Raw genomic sequence first — 27,052 nt, forward strand, 5'->3', positions numbered from 1 at the left:
TATTTAGTGCTTGTTAAAAGTCCTAAAGAAAATGAAGACTTTATCCTTATTTATAAAACCTAAACAGTGAATAAACCCATTTCCTGAGTTTGTTTTAATCAAATAATCCCAGTCTGAAGTGATGGCTCTCAAAAGTACTGCAGTACACACTATTTAGCACTATACAAGGTTTTAGAGGAAAAGAAGGCTCACAGTTTCCTAACGATTACTTTCATACAATTCCAAAAGATATATTACAGTTAATTGTACCATAATTCTCCAGCATTAGCAGTCATAGAATTTCTATCCTAAGTGGAGCAAGAATTGTAGGGGAAAGTAACATCACATGGTTGGCTCAAAAAAAGCAGATGAGCTTTCTGGGAATGGAACAACAGTTCCACTCAAAAATCTTGCAATCAAACCTTTGGACCAAGATGTATATAAGAAGATTATTTACAGCTTAAGCACTACATATATCTTAGTTATCTATTGTACATGACAAAACAATTTCAGCATAGTCACACACAAGCCATGATTCCATCAATTTTCAGCATCCAATATCTAAAGACTGCCAGCCCAGAACTGCCACATTAGGAATTAGGCATTGCTGATCACTCTATTGCATTCAGGAGCACAGTGAGGCTTTGGAAAGGCTCTCCACTAGGAAAGTTTTCAGTCTAAGTAGGAATGATTATCTGGTTGTGACAATGCAGAGTCTCACTGAGGAGGGGAAAGAAAAAGGTTTCAGCACAGCCTCTAAAGTTACAGAACCTAAATGACAACAATAAAGTTCCTGTATTTTAGATTTCAGTACCATGTTATCACTAGGAGCTTCTAAAATCAGTTGCTATGTAGCTGTTTATCTGCTTATAATCACTGCATTTGACTTCTTGCCTTTAACATTTCTGAAATTTCCACCATCAGGAATTAGGCCTCTCTGTTGACCTTCACTCAAAAATCAGACAGCAAAAGGAAGTCCCCATAAATAGATGAATTGGCTTTACGTCCTTATTCCAAATCATTTAAAGAAGAAAAATTTTAAATTGAGTCCTGCCATCCCCCAGCTGAGATCTCCAGTCACTGCCCTCTGAATTAGATGTTTTAGACTGCTAAGTTTTTCTGCATCTCATAAAATACTGAAGTACCTGCTGGGAGGAGGGATAGGAATCACAACACTCCAGAATTGTGTCCTCAGCATCAAGACACAGAAGCAGTTCTCTTTTTCTTGCCCAAAGACTATTTCAAAAGTTTGTATGAGTGAGATAACTTCTACGGGAGAAATAGAGGACAACTGCCCCATTTGACATAGGAAAGATCTGCTCTCAAATTTGAACCAGACAAGATCCCAGGTCACAGGCTGAGTGTTTTAATTAACAGGCTATTAAGTTTTTAATGGAGACCTTTTTTTTTTCCATGAGAATATATCTGAACACAAATAGATCCATCTGAGATGCTCATTCACCGAAATTGGAAGTATACACACACAGACTCCCCTGTGAGGGAGAGGGAGGCTGTGACCAGTGCTGTCAATACACATACTCTTATTGTTTCCTCTTAGGCAACTCTAAGCTCCAGTACTCCTGGGTCTCTGTCAGCTACTGAACCTCCAGTTTTTGGTTTAACACATGCAAAAGATACTGAGTGTCCAACCAAAGCCTGTTATTTTTATCTAGGTGAGAAGTTACTCATTCACAGTGGTGAATGTTGTAGTAGCATTCACCACCAGTGATGTTCTCAAAGATTTACAGCTGTGGAATTACGTAAAGCTGAGTCCAGACCTCATTTCCGTGCTAGTGTCTTGCTCTTCTCCTTTACTCACCTGTTTGCCTACAGAAATTATTCTTAAAGTACAGAGGCCAGATTTGCAATCAAGTGTATCCTGTGGTTTTACTACTGTATAATAATTTACCATAAGAATCCATTAGAAATGCACCTATTAGAATGGCATAGGAAGCATCTCAAGTACTTATCCATTTCAGAATTTTCCTCAGATTCCCTTATTTCTCTCCTTTAAAATTTGAAAGCTTTTATAGCACAGAATGTGCAGAGCATATTCCCTAGGTACTTCAAGATGTTGGCCTCTGAGGTAAAGGTTTTTTGAGATGGCTGCTGTTCCTTCTGCTGCCCTTCTTGCCAATGCTAGCCTATTTACCTCATGTCCATTTGCTTTTACCTGTAAGAGCCTGGCAGAACTCTGCACGGCTTGGTACTTAGGAAGCAGAGCCAAGGAACACTTGAATATCTTCTGCAATTGACACCTGGGTGACAAACCCATAGAGAAGCTGTCCATGTGCAACTTAGGAGTGTAACTTGGTTCAGGCTGCAGAGTGCTCTCTAGCAGAGACTTTGTAAAGTCTTCTCTATTGCACTGAGTCATTATTAGTTTTGAGATAATGACTCAACAGAGCATTTCAGAATAGAGATATGCTTTATTCTAAAATCCATCTGTGTTCAACAAAGAAACTAAATATCTACTTGAGTTAAAAAATGATTATATAATTTGCCAAATCAATCATTTATAAGTAGCCTGATTTTACCTTTCACTGCTTCTCTTCCTATTCTGTTGTAGCTGTGATCCTGGCATCTCAACAGCAGGGAAGAGTGGCTGTGCCCTAAGAATACAAACAATGGAATTTGAGATAAAAACATTCTGAGGAGAAATTCTAAGTCATGGCTTCCTTTTATCAGTTAAATTAGATCTACAGTGGCAATACCACCCTGCAGATATGGACAGACACACATATACAGACAGATATCTAGAGAAAGGCATTCATGCTCTTTTTACTTAGCAGGCCCCATAGTGATTTTTTGCTTTACAGGAATTCCCACAGACTTCTAGACATGATATGATGAGAGCACACTGACTTTCGCCTAAACAGTTTCAATTGATTTTATTATGAAAAAGGAATATTGGAAAACAACTTCTGTAGGAGAAAATATGCCTCTTATTCTGACATAATAAGTGCTGACAGAAAGAGCACGAAAATGTATTTTCTGTAAGATGTCTCAAAATCTCTGACAGCTGCATTTAGTGTTGTGTTTGGGCTGTAATTTTCAAAGGGGAGAAAGGACAGAAGTACTCAAATTCTGTGAAGTGTGCCCTTCATTCATTAGATGCTTTCGAAGCTTAGACTTACTGTTCCATTCTAAGGTGAAAGAAATAGGCTCTGCTCTACAAATCCTAAGAAGGCATGCAGGGAACATTGTTACCAAGGAAGGAGTACTCCAAACTACAGTGCAGAAAATATAAGATTACATGCGCATGGTAGCGTTTTTAATAAAGTTTTTTATATCCATGCTGATTTTCTCAGACAACACAAGCAATAGTTTAATTGAAATAAACTTCATGGTGAGTGGTGCCATGAAGAGAGATATCAGTCACAGGTGGTTCTACCAAATAGAGGGAAAGGTATCCAAGACTACTTCTGCTTCTCAGGAAGGATCATCACTATTTATTTTAGCAGCAATGGTCAGAAGGAGGAATAAAGTCAAGGAGGATGAGATTATGTCTCTCTATATCACCACTGCTATATTACCAATCCTCTGAAATTATATTCTCCATTTTTCTAGTCTTTGAAGGAAAAAACAAGCAAACTGTCAGTACCTCAAGCTAGTGGAGCACCCTGAACATAAGGAGTATAAAAATGTGCTCCGAGCAAAAAAATCTTTAACAACTTACAAGATCAATTCTTCCTGATTGTGCTAATAGTCTTCAAGAATATTGCAAAGTGTGGTACCAAATAGTGATATATGGCTCCAATACAAAAGTAGCAAAGGAAGATGTGGAAAACAGGGATCTAATGTTTATTAGTTGGTTTTGTCACAGTTAAGGATACAGCTGAATAGCACAAAAATATCTGATAAAAATGTTAAAATATATCCATTTATTGATCGAAGTGATTCCCAGTAATCAGATTGCATATTTTATCTCAAGAGGCAAAGTAGAAGACTTATAAGAGTGTGATAGCACAAAAAATGGTAAAAAAATCAATAGATAAGTTACAGATATAACACAACATCCTGGAGGTATCTGTAAGACAGTCTGGAATAGGAAGCAATTAAAAACAGCCTTCAGGACACATCATGAAAAATCAAAGATAATTCAGATAATTCAGGAGAATTCTAGGTGTAAGGACAAAGAAGCATTGAAAGAGCTTATGGGAATGTAACTGGAGACAGGCATGTAACAGTGAGGACAGAACTCCCAAGCTGGTCTCATGCTAAGTGTGATATAAGCATGATAAGGCAAAAAAGCACCTAGAGGACCATGCAGTGTTTTCAGGATTTGGTGAAACAAATGAAGCAAGAAGAAAATACACATAATATGTAATTTTATGAGAGCTACAACACATGGAGACAAGATCAGCTGTGAGTGTGATAGCAAGAATGCAGTTATGGTCAGAGGGAGAGAGGGAGTGAGGTTTTAGTGACTTTGTTAGTATAGACGTGTTAAAGATAGCTGAGCTGTTTAGGTAAGTTTATAAGAGATTTTAAAGGTAGTTTAAGCTCTCATCAAGAAAAAAGAATGAAGTGTGGGGAGTTTTAGAATCAAATAATTGTAACCAGAGAGATGATGGGATGGTGAGATAACATACATTAAAGTCTATAGAAACTGACTTTGTTGGACTGTAAATAGTTTTCCTCCAGAATTTTTTAAATAGTATTGAAATAAACAGCAATAAGTGTCATAAAACTTCATACTCATTGTACCTATTGAATATATCTTTCCCTTATACAGAAAAGAACAGCTAAATAAAATGTGGTTTCTGGAAAATAAGAGTGGGAGAACACAGAAAGAAACACAGTCAGAACACAGTCAGAAAGACTGACTTCGTTGAGATTTCTTAAGATGTCCCAGGAGTCATAGCACAACTATAAAATTTTCAGGAGGAACAGAAATTAGGTGATCTTCACTAATCCTTCTGATGTCACTAGTAATTTTGGTAGTTGCAGAAGAAAAAAATAAGATACAAAAATAATTTGACTCCTTAAAGAAGTAGAAAGAAAAATGAGACTTAAGACAAATTAAGATAAAGCCTACCCAGATAAGAGAATTTTAGACAAGCTCCTCTATGAGCTAATAATTGTAGAGACCAGGATATTGGCAACTAAAGTACCTCAGAGTATTGACAATCATAATTTCAGTGGGAATACTGAATACTCCTCAATCTGAGGAGCTAAATGCATTAGGAACATATGCTGCTTTATTTTTATATCAGAATACCAGAGTTTAGAGTATATCAGACTATTTCAATTCATCTTGTTTTACACAGAAGTGACAATTGTTCATTTACTAAAAATACAAATAATTAAATAACTTCAGAAATAAAATACTGCTCAAGCATGTGTGGGTAAGAAAATTAATTAGTAATAATGGGGGCGTCAATCAAGAACGTGAATAGTCATTTAATCCCCATAGCTTCAGTGGTCAAAGTGTGTGGTTAAGATGACACAGGGCAGACCAAGAAGCATCTGGGTAAAACTCTTCCGCTGCTGCTTGAGGCTGGTCAATCAAAAGGAAGCAAAGTGGAAACACTAAATTAAAACTGTGTTCTTAATACGTGTGACCAGCTACACAAAAAATGTGCCCTAGCAGAAGGAGTTTGGGGCAAACTGAGGATCCATGAGTCATTATGATCTCTAAATCAACGAAGGGGGGAAGGCAGAAGAATGTGGGAATGAGATGGACCACCAGCAGAGATTTCTGCCTCGCAGGCATTCCCACACGCCATAGGAGACAGGCGTGCAACAGACGAGTACCTTGTGATTACAGTCTGCCAAATGGTGAGCAGCCCAGACCCTAAGCATATCACCATTTACTTAATTCCTGAGTTCACTCAACTAGGTCTCAAAATAAACAAAGGAGGAGCCTTATGTTTTAAGCGGTTCTACTTCAGCTAAAACAGATGTTTGAATGTATTTCCCGAGTGAAAAAAGATGAGGAGCATGTCCAATCCAGGTGTCTCTGAGGCAAAAGTGAGCTGCGCTTGTCATGCAAACTGTACTGCTGGGCTGGCCACACAGACAGGATTGAAAGTAATAATAAGAATTGAGATGTACTTCACTGCTCATTTGTTACGTGCCTGCTGCAGGAGCTCATCTGCCCAGAATTATCAAGCACTGTGGATTTCGAGCCAGATTTAATTGCCATTATGAAGGAAAAGTCTTTCCCACTTATTTTCTGACGATTCTAGCTTTTTGCCTAAGTATGAAAATGCACCTACTTCTGCCCTGAAATATAGAGTAGTGAAAAATAATTCACCAGAATCAGTTCCTGGTTCTTATATTTAAAACATTATGCCTGGAGCCAAATAAAATCTCAGTAGCAATATGAGCTATGAAGTTACATTGCAGTTTTCCTAATGCAACCATGTCACATGCCCAAAATTGGGAAAAGTAGTAAATTTTTAACTTCAAGGCCATGAGTAAGTTTTGGATGCTCATGCTTAAGGATGCTTTCCAATTATCTGAAGAAGAGTGTATAACCTGTCCTTCTCCATTCAAATGCAGCTTATTACTATTGATTGCCAAACTCTTTATTCCATATTCTTTCATTAAACTATTGAAGAAAGTGGCACATTTTGTCTTGGAAATCTAGAGAAGGGTATTTCTCTCCTGTAAGTGATTTTATAACAGAATTATTTCTTTAACTTACCTTTGTGCTAAGTTATATCTACAATTGAATACAGAAATAAAAGATATGCTAGTACTTTCTGGAAACAGTGAGAGGAACAGAGAGAAGATATATTACTTTACAAATACCTTCCAGATTTGAAGACAGAGTGCAACAAATGTTACTATAAAAGTAGAACCAAAGTAGAAGCTAAATCTATATTTTAAGAATACAAAAACAGCTTTGGGTGAGTCACTGAGGACACAAAAGCAACCACAAAGTTTGTGCACAGTCTATACAGCGAGCTTGACATGATTTCCAAAACCTTTAATTTCTGTTGGTTAGGAGAACTAAACACATTATTTAAACAAAATGCTGTGTTTTTGCAAAGTCTATGCTTTGCAAAAATGAAAAAGTTACTGAAGACATTAACTCTTCAGTGCTGTACAAATGTCGGAAGGCTGTGAGAAGGCCACTGAAAACTTGCACAGATCACCTTGGAAATGAGTATCTGAACTATTGACCTGGGGAGCAAAGTATTCTTTGAAGAGAAGGAATATTTTCCAGTATTTTTTTTTTAATAGTTTAGAGCTTCTCTTCTGGTAGTATTTCAAGGTAAAGTATGATGGAGGGAATACTTTATTTATTTCATAAGAATTAGGTGCCTAGTTTGCACCAGACAACCCTGGCCTCTAGTATGGTCACAGACTGGTTATTTAGGCTTTTATCAGCACTGAATGACTGAAATTCCTCTTCGTGCAACTTTTGTCACCTACTGAGAACGTACCATGGCTTCTCTGCAGGTACCTGTCCAAGTCAATGAATCTATGTTTGTGAAGAAAATTTTCTGGCCCCAGAATCCAAGGAACTTATCCAAAGCCCACTGGATTCAAAGGGAGCTTCTCCATGACAAAGATTTGAACAAAGCCTTTAGTATTAACATGAAATCCTGGAGTGAATAGTTGCTGTTCTTAAAGACACATTTTATCATTATCGATATTGTTGTGGTGTCAATGGTGTCAATGCCTTCCGTGGAAGAAGACTTGTGAGAAAGCCACCGTTAACATATTTTCTGAGTTACTCTGCACAAAATGAAGCAAATAAAAAATATATCATAACAGTCTTCTAAAAAGAATAAATTGCATTTAAATGGGTTCTGTTTTACATGTGGTATGAGCACAAGTTAGTGAGGGTGACATCAGTGAAAATAAAAAGTGTAATGAAAAATCTGGTGCCTCTAAACATCAGTAAAAATTCTTATTGCCTTCTCTCCTATTTGCCGGAGTCATAAGTGTGCTATCCCTTCTCTTTACAAGGAGAATGAAAATCTTTCATAGATATTACAGGAAAGCCTATATAAACTTTTCTGCACAAGTCAGCAAGACAGTGTTAACTGGAAATTGTATATTTATTATGATTGGTCAGAATATATATTATATTTTCAATGCCATGAGTACTTTGAAGTGTAAGTGCAGCTCTCTTTTCTGTAAACTGTAAAGAAACTAATGACCCAAACTATTTTACACATTTGGTAAACAACTGCAGATACAAGGCAGGTATTCCTTAACAGTGTGTGTGACACAGACAACTGATGTCTTTTTTTACTCCTTCTGTGAAAGCCAAGTCATCATTGTAGAAAGACTTTGGGTCTCACCAAGCAAGAAAAAGACAGCATTAATTCAGTAATTGTAGCACTTTCATAGACTAATGGAACCCTGGGTTCTGGTCCTGCTTAGAGGTCTATTTTTGTTAAATAGTGAACAAATTCAAGGCACAGTCCTTGGAGCAGGGGTTAGAATTCAGATCTCCCCTTCATGTGACAAGCATTCAACTTAACACATTCTAGTAGGAATCTGAGAAATCTGTGTTGTTCTGGTTTTGTATTGACTATATTTAGGCATCTTTTGCAATAAGAACACTGACTGAAAGCACTTGCTCTCAGTGCTCAGAGAATTAGTTATGAAAGCCAAATGCTCAAGGGCGAGGCCATGTGTGACTTTGAAGCGCCTAAGAAAGAAGCAGATATTGGAAGCCAGACTTTTCAAAAACTCTTTCAAAGCCTCTTCCACCCTCAGTTCTGTTTGTCTCTCTGTAGGAAAATAGCTCATAGCATCTGGAACAGAGTAATTTCTTGTGAACTAATACTCAAAATTGTAAACCTACATTAATGTTATGTTACTACACGTGTGAACCTCTTACTTATAAATTCCAGTTTGTTAAGGATAACACTGAGAGAAAATTATACAGATACTGTTCAGAGGAGGAAATATGCTGAAATAGGTCATTATTTGGCCATCATCTATGTAATGCAGGGGCCAAAAATGTTGAAAACAGATTACTTCTCCCTGTGTATATTGAAGAAGAAAAGGTTACCCAAGGTTTTCTATGCATTTGGCTCAAGGATGCCGCAATATGAGAACATGTGATTTGTTAGGGAAATCCTATGTGACTCCTCTACAACAGCTAACCAAGTAAACAAGAAGTGAGCTGGAACTTTCTGTACAAGAGCTTTTACTGGAATCATTCGGAAGCTTTTGAATATACTCAGGCTTCCTCGGGAGGTTCCATCTGTTGCTGCAGGCATCATCTCTCAAACAAACGAACTTTGAGCAGATCACAATTTTCAGATCAAGGACTTAAGAAAAGGTTTTTCACCCCCTTACAAGTTCAAGGTCATGTTATCATTGTAATTTCCTGTGTGAGTTGATAGACTTCTACAAAATATGCTCTAGACTTATACTTTTAATAGGAAATAAACAGCATAAACATAATTTAATAAACGTTTCATATTAACAATCTTGCTGATAATCTTAATGTACAATACAAGTGTCTTTAAAAGGAATTTTTTTGCACATTTACACATGTGGCTTTTCAGACATTCAAACTGGCACCTGTCTGTGTTACTAAACATGAAAACATTCAAAATTTCTAACCTTATTCTAAGCCTTTATCTGTGAAAATCACCAGTGCATTTCTTTATTTGACTCCAATGAAAATCATGTGGGATCACTAAATACTGAATGCTCAAGTCTATCAAATTATGTCACTCAGGAGAAGTCAGTGGTAATGTGTTCTTAAAAAATCACAAGCAGAATACATAAAAAGTAGGATTATTGCTGAAAAGAAAAAAAGAAAAAGAAAAAGAAAAAGAAAAAGAAAAAGAAAAAGAAAAAGAAAAAGAAAAAGAAAAAGAAAAAGAAAAAGAAAAAGAAAAAGAAAAAGAAAAAGAAAAAGAAAAAGAAAAAGAAAAAGAAAAAGAAAAAGAAAAAGAGAAAAGCTGGCCAAATCACCTCAGTTCATTCTTACAAATTATTTTTAGCCTTCTTTCTGCATTGAAATTTCCAGCTCTACATCAGGATCTTGACAGTTTCTGTAACAGAATATGGACATCTAATTATTGTTTCTAATTATTTAAAAATACATTTCCTTTGTTCTAATATGAAAATGGTTGTATTCAGAAGTTGGTGATAGGCGCATTTGGATGTATTTGCCCCTCTATTACTCCCCATCTGTTTCTTTTTGCTTGATTTTCTTATTTAAGCATTTTCACATTACTTCAGAAGGGGCATCTCAACTCAAAACTGTTGGTCAGTGATTCCAGAAACAAGAGCTCATCAGTTTTAAAATACATCTCCTTGTCTTTACAGTGATTATCATATTTGGCTGAGCTCAGTGGCAAAAATATTTCATGTCAGAATTCAATAATCACTAGATTTGGAAATCTGTGGTCACTGTCTTGTGAGTAATCTTCCACCTTTGCACCTTAACCACTATAGCCCCATGCTTTCCAATTACTGTTTCCAACACAGAAACTGCCTGTGAAAATTACTTCTCATGTCATTTATGCTGCCATTTCTAAATCATTTGAGTGCAGCAGAGGAAATCCCTGAAATCTCTTCAAAACATCTTATACGAGACTTACTTGTAGACGAAGACTGGACTGTATTTAAGTTTTCAGTTCAGTTGCCAGCTCTTTGGGCTGTCGTAGCAACCATTCAGGTTGAAAACAAGATATGACATTTAGCACCTGTTCAGTGTTCAGGAGTTATACTTTGTATCTAGGATAGTCCTAAGATTCATGTATCCTATAATTACTGTAAATGTTCTATGAGCCTTACAAGTAAAATGTCCTCTCAGGTCCCCCACTTCACCCGAGCAACAAAATTTAGGCTGTTGTAGATGATTCATATTCAGAGAAGAAGGTAGTAGCAGACCTTTTGTGATGTACCCTAGTTTATGTGCAAAGACCCCAGTAAGCCTGTATTCCTGAGTTCATCAGCCTCTAACAACAGGATTCTCTCCCACAGCTCCTAAGTCCCTATTTCTTTCAGCCAGCACTCACAGGAGCTCTCATCTAACTTTTATTGCTCATGCCAAGTGCTTCTACAGTGACTTCTCCTATTTCCACACTACTCTCTCTTCCTGCTCATTTATTTGTTTGTTGGCTATGCAGACCTTCACAAATATGTGTCAGAAAAGTCCTCCTAGCAAAAGTTAGGAGTAGAGAAAATGCTTTTTGCTGGATTTTACAAAATACCAATCGACTCACACATTCCCTGGACAAATAGTGGTTTCAGTTGTGTTCTTCTGAAGCAGTGGGAAAATGGGTAAATGTCTTAAGGATACTGGAACACCCCAAGACAGTCCTATGACTTCCTTGAGAAACCAAGAACACAGTATTTTATATGTCTCTTGCAAACCTGAGAGATCAGTGCCAAAAGATGTACTTTGTAGAGATTCCAAGCTCCTGTCATCAAAATCATGTCAAGAGGATCACACTCCAAAGAGCATCAGGGAAGTAGAGACTGCAGATGCCTAAGGCAGCTCTACATGTTTTCTTTTCTCTAGGTCTGGATCTGCCTAACTTCTCTTGCTTTTCACAAGCTATCACGACCTTGGATTTTGCTGCATGAAGGAGTCATATAAAAATAGTTTCATGGGGGTCCTCTTGTGTTCATAGAATGACACAGATTCTTCATTATCTAAATAATTTTGGGTTATTTTAAATGCTATAGGTTCATTCTTCAGAACTTATTAGGCCTAAATAGGAGATTTTGAAGGTCACAAAAATGACAGACTGGAAAAGTAAAATGTTGTGGAATATAGTCGCTTAATGGAGCATTTGCTGCCTCTCTTTCTGAGTTTTGTAAAACTCAGATAGTTTTTTATTATTTTACAAGAATAAATCAAAAGAATATAGAAAATTTACCAGACAGGAACAAAAAGAAAACTAAGTTTTATAACAGAAGTGATATGTGAAATTTGGATATTGATTGCATTTTGGATATAGATTGATCAGCAATTATTAATTAATAATAATAAAGATTATTCAGAAGCTGCCCAGTGTTGTTTGCTTTTGACTAACAAAAGAAGTTTTCATGCATAAAACCCTTCATCCAGAAAAATCAAAATGCATCGAATCCAGTGTTGCATTAATTTCACAAAATTGTAAAATCACAGATTATATATTAATTACATTTGTTTCCAAAGCAAGCATTAACACACACCCCTTAAACATAATTAACTGGTTTTTAGGAATAAAATTATGGGGAAGAAAGAGTCATAATGGTAAACTAACAATCTTTCTAGCGATAATGTCACTACAGTTATCCTCTCTGTTCATCTCTTTCAGGAAAACTTTTTTGAGAGTACAGGTCTTATGGTATAGAGTGCTTTTCCCACTGAAATGGACAGCAAAGGTTTGCACAGGCCTGATATGCTCCTGAATACATCAAAGACAAGGGATTTGTCACTTTGCCTGGCCAGATTTGATATTAAACATACATGCTAGCAAAAATGGAGCTGGTTTATATCCCTTAATAAAATTTAACAGCTACATAGCTTTATCCTCCCAAACTGCTGTAAGCTGCAAATGACTAGCTAAACACAAAGATAACCCTTCCTCTCTAATCTTTAGCGTGCCATGCTTCCCATTTGTTTCCAGTACAGAGATTTCCATGAAAGTTATTTCTCTGTACAGTGCTGAAATTAGAGGAGAAAATTTAAGGCATCTCTGGGAGGCTATTTAGTGGGTTGGTTCTGCAGCTTGTGGTTTATCTCAAAAGGTAAGAATAGCATCACATTTGGTCAGTGACTGCTGCAGGATAGAATGGGGGCTAGCTCCCTGGAAATTTCTATGACACTAGGCACCACAGACTATGACCTTCATAAGAAAGGGCTGAACAAAATAACCTAAAAAACACTATCCAATCAAAACAAGGACAGAAAGCAGGGCAGAGCTGTAGCAGCCGGCAAAACTAACAATTTTTAGTGTTTAAGGTAAGACTGCCCCCAGATTTTCTCTTCTAAAACTGAAATGTTTGTTTCTGGGTCAGTCTGAGACTGAGCTGAGTAGCTCCCTTTGGAAGTAGAGTTATTGTTGTACTTCTTACCAGCTGTGAGAACCCATCCCACAGGCCAAAGTGGTACAAATTCCCCCTGAAGCCTTTGGTACACTCCCTCTTTCTGGAGTCGGAGCCAGTCACACTACCAGAACAAACTTCACATCCATGTGCAATAACAGCAGCCTGCAGTCTCTCTGGCAACCACTTCTTGCCAAAAAAAGCAATGATTTATGTAACCACTGTCATCTGTGCAGCATATAAGCTTATCTCCTAATACCAGAGCCTCTCTCTGGGGCTGTGGGCACTGGAGCTGTGAGATGCTAGCTCTGCTATCACTGCAGGACAGCGCTGCTCTGTATTCCCAGCTGGAAACAGAATAGCCAGCTCTTAATTCCCGAGTCACCTTTCTCACTGCCGCAGAGCTTTGGTTGGCACATACCCACAGCTACTGTAACTTCTGCCTCCTCTGGATGTGGGAAGGGCTAGGGAGAAGTTTTTACCACTTGGACGTCAAAAGAAAACATGTTAATGGCACATCTTACGTTAGTGTCGAAGAAGTGGGAGTTTCAGCAAGTCTTTCTGTCCAGGCTTTCTCTTCTGCGGGTGGGAGGAGTCAGGCCATTCTGAAATAGCTCAACACAAAGGGTTGTGTTCCCGTGAAGTCCGGGAAAGTGGTAGGATTGCACAAGAGAGTTGTCAAGGTTGTTGCCTGTAATAAGGGACAGAGTGAATCATAGTGTGACTGTCAGGGGCAAATAGAAGTTTCTTCCCAGCTCTCTGAGAAAGCCTCACCGTTCTGTGTGGAAAACGCACTGTTTCTCCACCCGAACACAACGAAAAAAAATCATGCCCTGGAGCAGGGACCAGAAGTTTGCACTTCCCGCTCCGTACCCAGGCACTACTGTTTGCACAACCACCTTCACTCCTGCTTCAGCCCGTTCTGCCTCCACTGCTCCCCTGCTGGTTTTAAGGGATGCCCCGTGCTTCAGGATCAGAGCGGACAGTGCCCTCTAGCCCAAGGAGGCGGCCAGAGCAGCCTGGGGGCATGGGAAAGCCTCTGGGCACCCTTCCCCATTTCGCTCCAGGTCTTCCCAATCAAGCCTTAAAGCCTGTATGCATATACATGATGGCATCTGTTGTTTATCCCTTGCAAATTTCCCTGGTGTTTAAATCCAAGAGAGGGTTTCAGGGCCAGAAATGCCAATTAAGTGAGGCTTGAGTAGAACTGTTGAGTAGGTAGGGCAAGACGTGACACAAAAGATTTATGTCGATACTATCATCTCCAAAGCAAAAGGACACTCCATCTAAATGTGACTTCACACAGTGCGTATATTCTATATCTTAACAGGCTGAAACTTTCAGAGTCCTCCTTGGCATCAGTTTTGCCAACTACAGGCACAAGAGGGAAGACTGCATGTATGGCCAGGGGTCTGGAACAAGGCATGGTGGAATTGCTGTCTGTTGGTACACAAAAGTTGAAAGACAACAAAACCTCAGCTTACAGAGCTGTGTAGAGGAAAGAAAAACTGAGAAAACAAATGAAACAACAGGAATTTCCTTTTGGCTAGAACAAGTGCTCTGGGCTCAGTAGGTTGCTTCCTGCGAGCCTTTTCCCCTGTTCACTAGATGCCTATGTGGATTTTTTTATTATACATTTTAGGTTCAGCAGAGAGTGTGTCAGGACCTTGACTTTTAAGTTTGCAATTTTCATTAAAGTGAAGGAGAGCTAGCAGCCTATCTAATGGTGAGGAACATCAAAATGCCAAGTGCTGCAGTGCCTGTAATTCAGCATGTTCAGCCCCAGGCTGCATTTCACAGCAGTCCCACGCATTACAGAGGGAACAGGCACAGGCTGAAGAGGCATTCAGGACTTAGAGATTGCAACAACCAGCATGACAAAACCAAAGATCCTTACTGGGGCTTCACTGAACTACCATCTAAAATCGATGTTAGGAGCCTAATAAAATCTTCTGGCATGTATGTTCTCCTCAAAGTCAGGTGTTCCTCCCAGGCAAGTTAGTTTCCCTGTTCCAGTTGGCATCCAAGTGAGATGTAGAGTTTTGTGGAGGGTGAGCACTGCTGTCATGCTCAGATTTGGGCTCACAAAGAGAAGAGTCCAGATGATCTTTGCAACTAGGGACATAGCTCACCTCCCTCAACTGTGGTGCTTCAGACAATAGACAGAAGGCAAGTTCTATTTTTTCCTCAGGTTACTATTGTCAGTCCATCCTGGCTATTGCAAGTGTGCTTGAGTCCCTGGCTGTGCCTGAAATATTCCAATCCAATGGCTAGGGCAGAAAGCTGAACTTTGAACTCAGCACCTCCACCAGACTAACCTCAGCCTAGAGCCCAGGACTGTGGTTTTACACACAGCAGGAGTGCTCCTTCAGCTTCTGCCCTTGGATGTTAATTCCAGCCCTATAGCCTTTTAACTTTTGCCCTTGGCTGTTTATTCCTGTTTATTCCTACCTCCTACCAGCCTTCCAGAGGCTTGATGTTTGTACTCAGTGTAGCTCACAGGAAGAAATCTATTCAGTTAAAAAATAACCTGAGAGGAGGTTAATTAAAAAAAAAAAAAAAAAAAGGAAAAAGGAAACCTGAAAAAGAAAAAAAGAGACAAAGGAAAAAAAAAAGAAGAAAAAAAGGGAAAAAATAAAAAAGAAGTAATTGTTTCCTCAGTCTCTGTTACTGTGTGAATGTATGTAAAACATTATGTTAACACAATGCAGGATCACAGAATAAGAGACATATGATGGATGCTGAAGTTCATACTGGTGGCAGAAAAAGTACCTGCCAAACCCTAATCTAGGCCAACACATGCATCAACTCATTAACATGTATAAGCCTGTGCGTCATGCACTCATAGCACCTGTCTGAAGAATGTGCTTTGCAGCCTCCCAGGTGTACTGTGTTTCAGAGTTTGGAGGACAGAACACAGACAAGCGTGAAAGAGAATCAATTTTAGCACAGTGCTGACAAATGTGGTTCTGTGACTCCTGGTTGGTCTGCATCCCATGTGACCCCAGTGGGGAATGAAGCTGCCTAGACATCCAGCTTGGCCAAAAATGGGAACAAGACAAAGCATGCTCAGTCACACAATTTTCAGCATGTACGTACATTTCTGGTATCTCCACTGCTGTCCACACGTGTTCTAAAAAGTGTTTTCCAGAAAATTGTTCTCTGCCTGAAGAAGCTCAGCCTCGCAGCACTGATGCTAAAAAAAATCAGGCCCTGGGCAGGCAGCTCCTTTGGCTTTACCAGGTTATGCAGAGGCAAAGTAAAATTGCCATTAGTCTTCAAACTACTGAAAACAAAAGTGCTTGTTTTACACCAGACGAGAGGATGTAAGGATGAACACAGATATGTAATTAAGTGGACACTAGGTTAGAATTACATGTCATTATAGAGTTATTTCTGTACAATAATAAAAACAAAGCTGAGAACAAAAATAGGTCCACCTTGATGGAAACTCCTAGAATAGATACAGAATTTGCTGCAGTAATTAACCTCATGCAAACAATTCTCTGCTTTTATGAAATTTTTTTTCAACCTGACTTCCAAATATGCAGGAATTACCTGCTTTACTAAACTTAGCACCTCGGTTTGTGCTCAAATGCAGACCTTTTATTAGCCTACAAGAGAACTGTGGTTAACAAGGGTAAATGAACCAAAAAAACAGTATTTCTTATGTCTGGCCCAGTTAGGACAAAGTTGCTTCTAATAACTGCATTTTGCCATCATATCCTCTAAGGATATGATGAGGCATCTTATTTGCGTATTGTTGAATAACATCTATAACATCCTAAGCTCTGATGCCCTGTGTTAAGAAGTATTGAAACCCACATCTGAAAAATGACATGGAAAGACTGAGAGGAGGAATGCTGCGAACCATGTGAATACAGAACTTCCTGTTCTCCTGAAAAGCATTTGTTACATATCTCTATCTCCTCTCCAGCTGAACTCTCTTTTTCTTGCTACTTCTATGCTGATGTAATAGAAATTTGCTTCCAAGCAGTGAGTGGGCTAACTACCCCATCCAAGGATAGTGCTGGAGAAATCATATTTCTTTCCCTGGATACAGTTCAATGTGGGGAGAGGGTGTTGCTGCCTGGAAGCTCTGTGCAAGGACAATTTTGAAAATTCTACCAACTTACTCAGGATTCACTGAAACTGGTAGCTCAGCTTGAGTTACATGAATTCTGGTTGAATGGCTCCTGTTGATGTGGAGATCAGCACTGGAGTGCATCTAAAGTTCATAACAGCTTACAGTACTTCAAATTCATCCAACATTCATCAGACATGTTCAGGCCATGGACTGACGCACAGAAAATCTGAAGCAACGACTTACAAATCCTTGTAGTACAGAGGGCATTTCTTGGTGAGATCTCCTATAAATAGATAAAGCATGGCAATATCTAGCTGCTAAATTGGTGATCAGAAAAGTGTGACTGCCAGGAAAGGCACTGCACTGGAAATAGAGACAACACAACAGCGACAAAGAGTTGTGAAATAAGAAGCATAGTTGCTTCTTACAGGAAGGTTGACAGGATGTTTGAATGTGATATGCTGCTGTCAGGGAGCCAGTGAAGGGCCTTGTAAAATTACAAGCATATGAATGTCTGAGATGTTCTTGGTATCTTTTATTTTCAGATTTCCATGCTTCTCTGGCTATTACAAATCTAAATTGCTTCTGACTCTCATAAACCTCTTTTTTCTTATGTAATTAGGCCCTTCCACTACTGTACAAAACAGGCCTCTTCAATTTCATATCCATAAATCACAGTTCTAGGACTGATTTCATCAATCTCTTCCACAATCAGCAAGATTGTTACCATTTGCTGGTGTTTCTTCAAAAATGTATTTAGCTTTATTCCTTCCCAAGAACTCTTCTGTGTCCTATATCACTGTCCCAACAACTGACCTCTCATGCTTCTGTATTACACTCAGCAATATGATGCATCCAACGTGATGATTAAGCATATGCTGTACTTTACACTGCAGTACAACCACCTGTAGGATGGTACAGTTGCTTAGATTGAAAAGCAGGCCTGCATCTCTTAATTGGTTACAGCATGGAGATTGTTGTAGCAGGGGAACTTCAGCACCAAGTTCCTTCTCAGGCATCAGTTCTCTGTAGCCCCTGTAGACATGTTTAACTGAGGTATTAAGACTTGGCTGAATGAAATACAAATAGAAATGCCTGCTTGTGGGAGCATCAGAAGCCACACTAGAGCAAGGGTGGAAAGAATGAGCATAACTGGACACAATGGGCATGAACAACTGTACTCAAGTCAAGCATTGGTGAGGAGCGTGCTGGTTACATCAAGATCACAAGACCAAAAGCTCAGTTCCCTTAGCACAGGCTACTCATCACCCCTTCAAAACTGTGCTCTGATAACATGGGCTCAGACGACATCTTCTCAACAGGAAGGCAGAAGCAGCCATGAAGATGTGAAAATGAGTACAGAAGATGATGAGCAGAAACTTTTCCAAAGGTTATGTAGGGTAAGGCATGGGAGGGTCTGAGGCAAGATCATTGTACAGCTGCTTGACTCAGGAAGATATAAAAGGTCTGTTCAAAAGAATTTTTTGTAGTTGCCAGTGAAGATGGACCCAAGGTACTCAGTGAAGACTGGTACCCTTGTCCTCTGTCCTACACATAAATGCCCTGGTTAGACACAAAAATCTTGGCACTTGGCAATGTGTGACAATGTAATCCATCTCCTATCACCTCTGCAATGCAAAGCTTTACTTTAACTGCCAACAATAAGGGTACTATTACTGGCAGTGAATCCAGTATTTCAACACCATGTATTTCCCAGGCATCCGAGGTAGATTTTTTTTCCCAGTGAAAGGAATTTGAGTGCATTAAATTTAATTGGTTTTGGCAAGTACTGGTTTTCTTCCCATTTCTTTTTAAATTCATGGCACTATCAAAGTTAGTGCAGGTCAGTAGATCAAAGTCCTTCATTCTTTCTCCCTACAAACACAAAACTCACAATGGGCTGCATAGTTTTCCTACAGACAAGAGAGCCCAGGGAATTTTTTCAAGCCCTTTAGCAACATATTGCCAACATGTCCCTGGTTTTATAGGTCTTTAATGATGACGAAAATGCTCTGTATTTGAAAATTATTAATTAGCAAGTGTTTATTTCTCTGAGGTCAGTGTCCTCATTTCCAAGAAAAGCTTTGTGTCGGCTTGACAACACGAGATGCTTCCACTGAGACTTAGTAGGAAAGAACTATTGCTTTGTAAATGCATAAAAATACATGCACTATCCCCAGTACTCGAGGTTTTTCTTGGCGTGAACAGAGGTTACTCCTGCGTTTATCACAGCCAATCTGAGTTTTGTTATTGGCCTTCCTGACCACATTCAGTCAGACCCAAATTTGTTTTGTTGGTTGTATTATATAATTTTGCTTTAAAGAAAACAGGAACAGATAGCCCATAAAAACAACCATTGGCAGACCTTTGCTGGCAATACTATATATTTGCAATTTCTGGCTTTTGTAAACACTGGTAGAAGTACTACCTTTCATACTTCTGGTTAAACTGTATGGTTTGTAAAATGTGCACACAACTTCTCAGCAAAGGAAGTTCTTTAATATTCTTTATTGGCTGGAGGAAAGTGGGTGCCAAATACAACTGTGAAACGGGAAACAATGCACAAAGGAAAAGTTCCAGAACATCAACATATCCGTTCCTTTTCTCTGCCATAAATAACCAACACACCCTTAAACACAAGACTAAATGGCTCCAGGAAACTCTCATTAATGAAAATTTCCTAGCTGGACTTCTCACTTTCATTTGGAATTACTTGCCTCAAGAACTTTTTTCTGACCTAGACAGCAGATCTGTTGTTCTCTAAGTAATATTAAGCCCTGAGATAGACTAAGATAAACTAAAGCTAACTTACTTCCCATAAGGATTTAAACCTCTCCCTCTTAGTGTCCAAAACATTAGTGTTGAAAGGCACAGCCCTGCTGCTGTTGACATCAATGACAAGATCCTACACTGACTATATAAAGACAGAGTTGTGCATTCCAGCATCTGTCCTTCAGTTTTCTGGAAAACAGAGATAAGGCAGGAAACAAAATAAATGGCCTTCGTGCATGTAGTCTATACAGACAAATTTCCTCATAAAATATAGCAGCTATGATATTTTATGGAGAAGACATCATGATGAGACTGGATGCATGCATAGCATATTTACTGAAGATCAGAAGTAGCAGGGTAATTAGGCCACTCGTTTATCTAGGAGAGGTTTATATTAAAATTAATATATTTCATTGTATAAAAAAAAAGAGATAACTGATACCAACCATCTGCAGTCTTATCTTCTTGGAACTTGTGTTATATAGGCTTGTCGTAAATTGTACCAGACCGAGAAATTTCTGTCTCTCAACTTCCAATTGTGTCACTGAAAACTGACTCATTATTACAATATCTAAAACATTAAAACAACTTCAGGAACTATCGCTACCTCTGTTTTGTTCTGGATGCCTCTGCTAATTTCACAACCACACTTTTCTCCTTAAACAAAACTCAAATATACAGCTCCTGTAACAGGGAAACTATCTGGCTAATTAAAAAGAGAAAATAGTAAAGATTACTATTGCTTGATTTTGTGATCTAGAAAATTTGCCAAATCTTCTACCACTACTTAAGTGTACATGTACATATATCATGTACATGGCACAGGGTTTTCTGACAAATGAGATGCCTGGGAGCGCCTTTACTAGAGTTGAAATAGCATAAGCTGCAGAAAAGGAGGGTGGTACAATTTCATTTAACACTTTCAATGCCTTTAAAAGACAGTTCTCGTGTCATTTTTATGGATGGAAACCTGCATTTGTGTGTGTCATGCATGGCACAAAGTGCATGCTACATCCTCATGAGATTTAGATGCTCCAGTTAATGAGATCTGGAAACAAAGACAGAGGCACTCCTCCCTTGAACAGGTGTGTACAATTAAATGGCCACCTTCTCCTCAAACCTTGTGGTGCTATGGGTATTCCCAGTTTTATTGTGATTTGGCTGCTTTTGCATAAAAGAAAGTAGAAGGATTCCTGGGCTTGAAGGGGAACTAAATGGAAAAATGTTCTTAGGCACCTGGCAATTCAAACCTCTTTGTGCCTGCAGTGAAATCTTCACCACAGAATGAGCCATCAAGCAGCCTTTTCCAGTGAGGAGAGATTTAGTACTGTGACTGATTTGCTGGAAAGGCAACTGCTTAAATCTACTGAATAGAAGATCCCTAATAGGGGTCTTAAAGTCTGTCCATACTTGGAGTTGTGAGTGTTTCAGTGCACATCAATATTCTGCTTGGGATTCACAGCCCATGGCTTCTCTTCAAATCAAATCTTCAATTTTCTTCAAGCCTCTTCAAATCTTCAAATTCTTTAAAATAATCCAGGGATGGTAGGTGTATGAGGAGACTTAATTCTTCCTCTTGAGATGACACAGGCCAACATACAGACAAGTGTCTCAGGGCTCAAGGCCTGAAGACAAGTGTGAAGACAAGGCCGTTCTTGCTCTTGAGCAAGAACAGATCTGAAGTCATGTATCTTGACGCATGACTGAACCACAAGGTTCAAGTTCATCTTGCTGGTCTACTGAAGCTCCAGCTCTGTCTGTACAAGTGAAAATGCTGGAAAGGAGATAGAGCAGTGGCAGCTTTCTTCTCTACAGAACAGCCTGTGTTCACTTAGACTGTGCAGGCAATGGGCAGAATGGCAAGTGAGTTTTGATTTGGGGACCTAAAATCATCTACTCAGCCATCCTGGGACACAAGTCTGGCCGAGGAATTCCATACAAGTATTTGCAGTTCTCCGTCATCTGGGTTGTGAGACAAACAATCTGCAGCAACTTGGAAAACTGCACTAGGAAAAGTGAGCAGAAAAATACAACGAAATCCAGCACTCACTTTTTCTCCCCATTCTCCTGTGGTTGACTGGGGCACAAGAGAAGAGCCACAGGCTTGCCAGCTCTTCTGATTTTATGGGTCTCGTGGCAGATTTTTTTTTTAAATTGCCCGACTCTTGAGACTGTGGCATTGTGAGGATTTCAAGTTTAATTTAAAAGAGAGGCTGACATGCAACAATTGTGGCTTCAAAGAAATGCTGGAGGTCAAGTCTCAGACCTCAAAAACTAGTGGCAAATTCAAAGATAAAATTAATCAAGAGTCGCCTGCGTCTGGGGCCAGGCCCGCTGCGTCCAGCCCTGGAGGTCTGGCAGCGCTGGAAGTATTCAAGGTACTTTTCTATAACGGGTATTTGACCGTGTCACAGAGAAAACCCGCAAGGCTCAGTCGAGACCCGCGCCTTCGCCCTCCCCACAGCTCGCCACAGCCCGCTGGGGACCCAGGCACACCGCCGGCGCTGCGGCGTCCCCGGCAGCTCGGCCCCCGCACCCGGCCCATGGCGCCGGCAGCACCGGGGCAGCGGCAGCGGGGCCGAACCGGGCCGAGCCGGGCGGCGGGAGGCGGTGGTGCCCGGGGCAGGGCCGGGGGCGGCGGCGGGCGGTGCGCGGCGCAGGCTCCTCCCGCGGGCAGCCCGCCAGCCCCGCTCCTCCATCCCTCCCTCTCCTTCCCTCCTTCCCTCCCTCCCTCCGCGGCTCCATCCCTCCTTCCTGTCGGCGCTGCGCACTGCCGCCGCCGGAGCTGGGCCGCGCCGCGCACCCGCGGCATGCGGCGCCCTCAGGGCACGGCCGGGCGGCGCCGGGTGAGTGCGGGACCGCGCCGGGCGCCCGCTCCCGGCCGCTCGCACCTGGGAGGGGGCGGCCCGAGGGGCGCGATGATGGATGTTCCCTCCATCCCTCCCTCGCTCTGCCCGCCCCGGGGAGGTGCCGGCCGGGAGGGGCGGAGGGGGGGGCCGGCAGCCCCGCCGGGACCCAGCGCGGCGGCGGGGATTTTGGGGGAGCCCCCCGCAGTCTGCCTGCCTGCTGTCGCGCTGCTCGGGGCTCGGCCGGGGCTGGGGACAGGTGGCGGCGGCGCCGGGGGCGCGGCGGGGGTCGGAGCCGGTGCGGGCGCAGACCGCGGCAGCGTCCCTCGGGGGCGCGGGGGGAGACCGGCGGCTCCTCTCTGCCGCTGCCCGGAGCTGCGACTTAAATAGAGGCTGTGTTTTGTCAACAGCTCATTCTGCTGGCCGGCAGGTTGGCTGGCTCGAAGACTGAGCAGCGGGTAAATACTGTTTATGCCTCCTTTTGTAGTTTTATTTTATTGTATTGTATTTTATTGTATTGTATTTTATTGTATTTTAAGTCCCTTTTGAAAAACGGGCCATAATAGGCGACTCAAGAGCCCCTTCTGTGTTTGGGGAGCATCCAGACATGCTGGGCGCCTCGGTGCACACTGGCTGTACAGGGACTCTGGCGCAGCGGCCGCTCTGTCTATTTTGAGTGATTGAATTTCTAATGTGTGTAGATACCGTATTTGAAAACGATCTCTCAAAACATTCGAGGCAGTTCTGTGAAGAACGTTATTCCCTTGTTAAAATTCAGCGTGTAAATTTGAATTGACTATATTGTGCTGGCATGTTGTATGTTACTTCAGTATAAATTGGTTATATGCATGGTTTGTTGTGCATTTGTCGTTGGTGGTGAATGCCTGGGAAGTTTGCTGTGAATGTGTGAAGATTTGGATAGGTATTATAATCACCTAACACTGAGGAGAGTGGAATGGTGAGCTGTTTTGTAAGAATTGTCTCTCTCATTCTTTTCGACAGGCTTTCACACTTAAAATTACCATTGCAAAAATAGTCAAATATTCATATCCCATTATCAAGGCCATGTCCTGTCAAATTTTCTTCAGGAAAGCCTGGGAATTGGGTTGATTTCTCCTGTATTTAAAGCTCAGCTTGTTGACTAAGTAAGGCACTGTGACTTGCCTTCGACATCTCACCTGGAAGTCCGTTCTGCCTTTTCTCCTTAATGTAGAAGAATTCTTTAAATTCTTCCTAAACTTTTAGTTCAACCCCACAGCATGAGCCCAGACTGTTAATAAGACTAAGCAGGTTTAGTAACTGTGAGAAAGATTAAACTCCATGTCATGCCATGTTCCCTCTCAAATCAGCATGTGGCAGTGCCAGCTAAGACAGAATGTTTTTTTGGTGTAGATCCATCAGTGCCCACGTGCTTTATATATAAAGCTTTGTACATCCTGTTGGGAAGAATGCATGAATGCCTTGATCTGCAAAAAAAAAGTGTTTGTGCTTAGCTTATCAACCATTTTATGCTGTACGATTTTGGTGATAAAGATAAGCTTTGATTTCTTTTTATTTCTGTATATAAAGGTGAGAAGAAGTCTCACCTAGAAGTCTCCTGGATTTGGCCACAATTTGAATCAAGATCGAAATAAAAAATAATTTTTGATGAGGGGAAAGATTTGGATGTGGAAGAGACAGGAGCAAATGCCATAAGTGTATCCACAGGATGAATAGCAAGCACCACATCTGCACTTGGTTGGTATCTCTCAGCATGAGTTTCTGGCCATTAGCTGGAGATGGGTCTGTGGGTTACTTCGGAGAAGTCTAGGAAAAGAAAGACTAGTGTCAGGAGACTACAGGGCTGTCATCTACCTTGGAAAATGTTGCAGCAGGTTACAAAAGGAAAGCTTAAAAATCACGAAGTTGGAACTGGTTTGGAATATAACTTCTAGGGAGTCAGTAGATCACCTGATTTTGTTTGCTTTCTGTTTACTAAGTCTTTGCATCCTTTCATCTTATCGCTGTTTTACCTATTCAAACTTCTATCAGCATTACTAAGTGATAACAGTTTCCATTGTGCGCTCTCCAAACACACCACTTTGTTCACCTACAGCAACCAGTGGCAAGAATTACCTGTGAGTTAGATTGTGCAAAATCCCTTTACAGGTGTGCTGAGGAGAGGGAGAGACTTAACCTTTAGGTGAGGGCATTCTCACATACTTACTGAAGGCAAATCAGGAATACATGGGAACAGCCATATGGGTAGAGATGCTCGTCTCAAAGAGAGGAAGACTTTTTCACAGGTGGCAAAGCTGCTGCTGCTACTCTAGCAGGTATTCATAGGACTTTAATTTCAAGTGCTTGTTGAGTGACAGTCTCTGGCTATAAGGTCACATCTATTTCAGCATCATGCAGCTCAGGGCTTTAGAAAATGTTTTAAAAATATCTGAATTAATTAACATCCATAGGTAATGCTAGAATAGAATCTCTAAATGTATTAGAAACGGCTCTTTTAGAGAATGAATGTTGGATTGCTTAATCCAATGAGTGTCTGACAAATTTTGTGCTTTATGATAAGATGTACTTAAAGATGTATTTAAACAACCTAGATGTTTGTAAATACTGACTCTGTCTTTCAGAGTGCAGTGTATCACAAGGCTGATGCAGAAGGATTATGTTTATCTTTTCCCCTGAGGTTTAGTTATGAATACTTCTTGACTAGTAGGCATCAAATTTCTGTCTAAAAATAAGAAAAATTAATTGCTTCTAGGTAAGTCTTGAGAAGTGCTCTATGCTCCAAAGCTGGTTGATAAATTTTATTGCATCAAAAGTTTAATGCAAAAGATGAAAATAATCCTTGGGGCCAAAACCTGGAGACCAGGATCCTGCACTTCCAATGAGTGCCCTCTCACAAGGACATGAGTCGCACTGAGTCAGTGGTTACTTAAGCTTCAGAGAGAAATACCATCGACAGAAGGGCTGGAGGAGTCTACATCCTGACTCATCTGTCACTTTGAGTAGCCTGAGGTGTTTCTGATACCCCTGCAAGTGCTGCATTGACTTGGGTTGCCTCAGAAAAGGGAACATTCCTGCTGCTTTCTTCTCCTATGTCTTTAAACAAAAGCAACAGCTTTTTTCTTTGGAACCTGATTCTTTGGTTCTGTCCTCATTTTATCAGCAGATACAAGCAGGGAGTAATTGTTTTGTGAATCTTGAGTGTTTAAGCATCAGGCAAGTGGTATGACCCTGTCAAAGATGAGACTGCATCTGTGCATGCTGATGCCTACAAAATTTATCATCACCTCTCCTTTTATTTTTTTTTCCCTCTCTAATATTTACCTGCAGCTAAGTGGGATTTTCGGACATGTCTCTTTGAGGTTGAAGCATCAAAAGTTTGGGTTTTATTCGTGCTTAAACGATCTTCCAGAATCATATGGATTTCTTCCAGAGTCATTAGCATGGCAATGATGAGTGCCCTATAAATTCCTAGATTAAGAGACCTGTTTTCTTACCTGTATTTTGAGGGATTAAGGGGGAGCTAGGATATCTAGCACTAAAAAACATGAAAGTCCCCTGTGTTGTTTGCCTTCCTTCCTTACTGACTTACAAACTAGCAGATTTTAATTCGAATAAATTATCTTTAGAAGTTCTTATCTGTCCCTTTGAAATATATCCGGGGACTATTTTTCTTACACATCACCATTTTTTTTGCTGCTCACTGCTATCCTCATTCCTCTGGAAAATTTGCAGTCCCTACATTTACAGACTGTGAGAGCCCTGCTGCTGTGTGTCCGTAAGGTCCTTGAACTCCTGCAAGCACTAGAAGCTCAACAGTGGCTTTTGCCACTTCACTGCTGTCTGCCTTTCCCTGCTGCTGTCTCTTGGAATCATGCCTAGTAGCAGGTTTCACTGCAAGCAGAAAATGCTTAGGCTAAAAATAACTCCTAAGTCATTGGTATGAATGTTGGTCAGGGTGTAAGGTTTTGAAGGGCATATGTGCCCCCCTCCTTTCTGTGCACTGTCTGGAGCTGGCACTGGCGTGAGGTCAACTGTTGCTACAACAGAACCAGCTTTCCCTTATCCCACAGGCAGAGAACTGCTGAGTTGTCAGCTGTTGAGTCCAAATTGTGCCATTTACCTCAGGGAGCACAAGTTATAAAAGCACATGTCATGGAAACAAGGACAGCACTGTGGCAGTTCTCTGCTCCTTCTCCCTCACTTCCTAACCTGCCAAAAATCAAGCCCTCAGCAGAGGATGGACTGCTGTGTTGTCAGGTTGGTTTTAGCACCACCTCCCCCCTCTATCAAGCCATGTGTTGTCAGGGAGCAGTCTCCTTTCTCATCTGTATACCCAGCAATTCAGGGGCAGTTTCCTGCAAAACCAAAAGCACAGCCTTTCAGCCAGCCTCAG

General features: G+C 40.6%; 1 protein-coding gene across 2 annotated transcripts in view; it reads left to right on the plus strand.

Moving 5' to 3' along the window:
* The first annotated feature begins 22,571 nt into the window (after positions 1 to 22,571).
* The window catches only part of LIFR (LIF receptor subunit alpha), a 47,579-nt gene continuing 43,098 nt past the window's right edge, over positions 22,572 to 27,052 (plus strand). Inside the window, exon 1 of one of the 2 annotated variants that reach the window (XM_014875506.2) lies at positions 22,572 to 22,659. The gene's annotated coding sequence lies outside the window, so the exon portion shown is untranslated. Of the gene's footprint in view, positions 22,660 to 22,986; positions 23,118 to 27,052 lie in introns of those variants that run through there. The other variant, XM_014875504.2, reaches the window with a different exon arrangement.

The sequence above is a fragment of the Sturnus vulgaris genome, chromosome Z (genome assembly GCF_052056855.1).
Source record: "Sturnus vulgaris isolate bStuVul1 chromosome Z, bStuVul1.hap1, whole genome shotgun sequence".
In the NCBI taxonomy this organism is placed as follows: Eukaryota; Metazoa; Chordata; class Aves; order Passeriformes; family Sturnidae; genus Sturnus; species Sturnus vulgaris.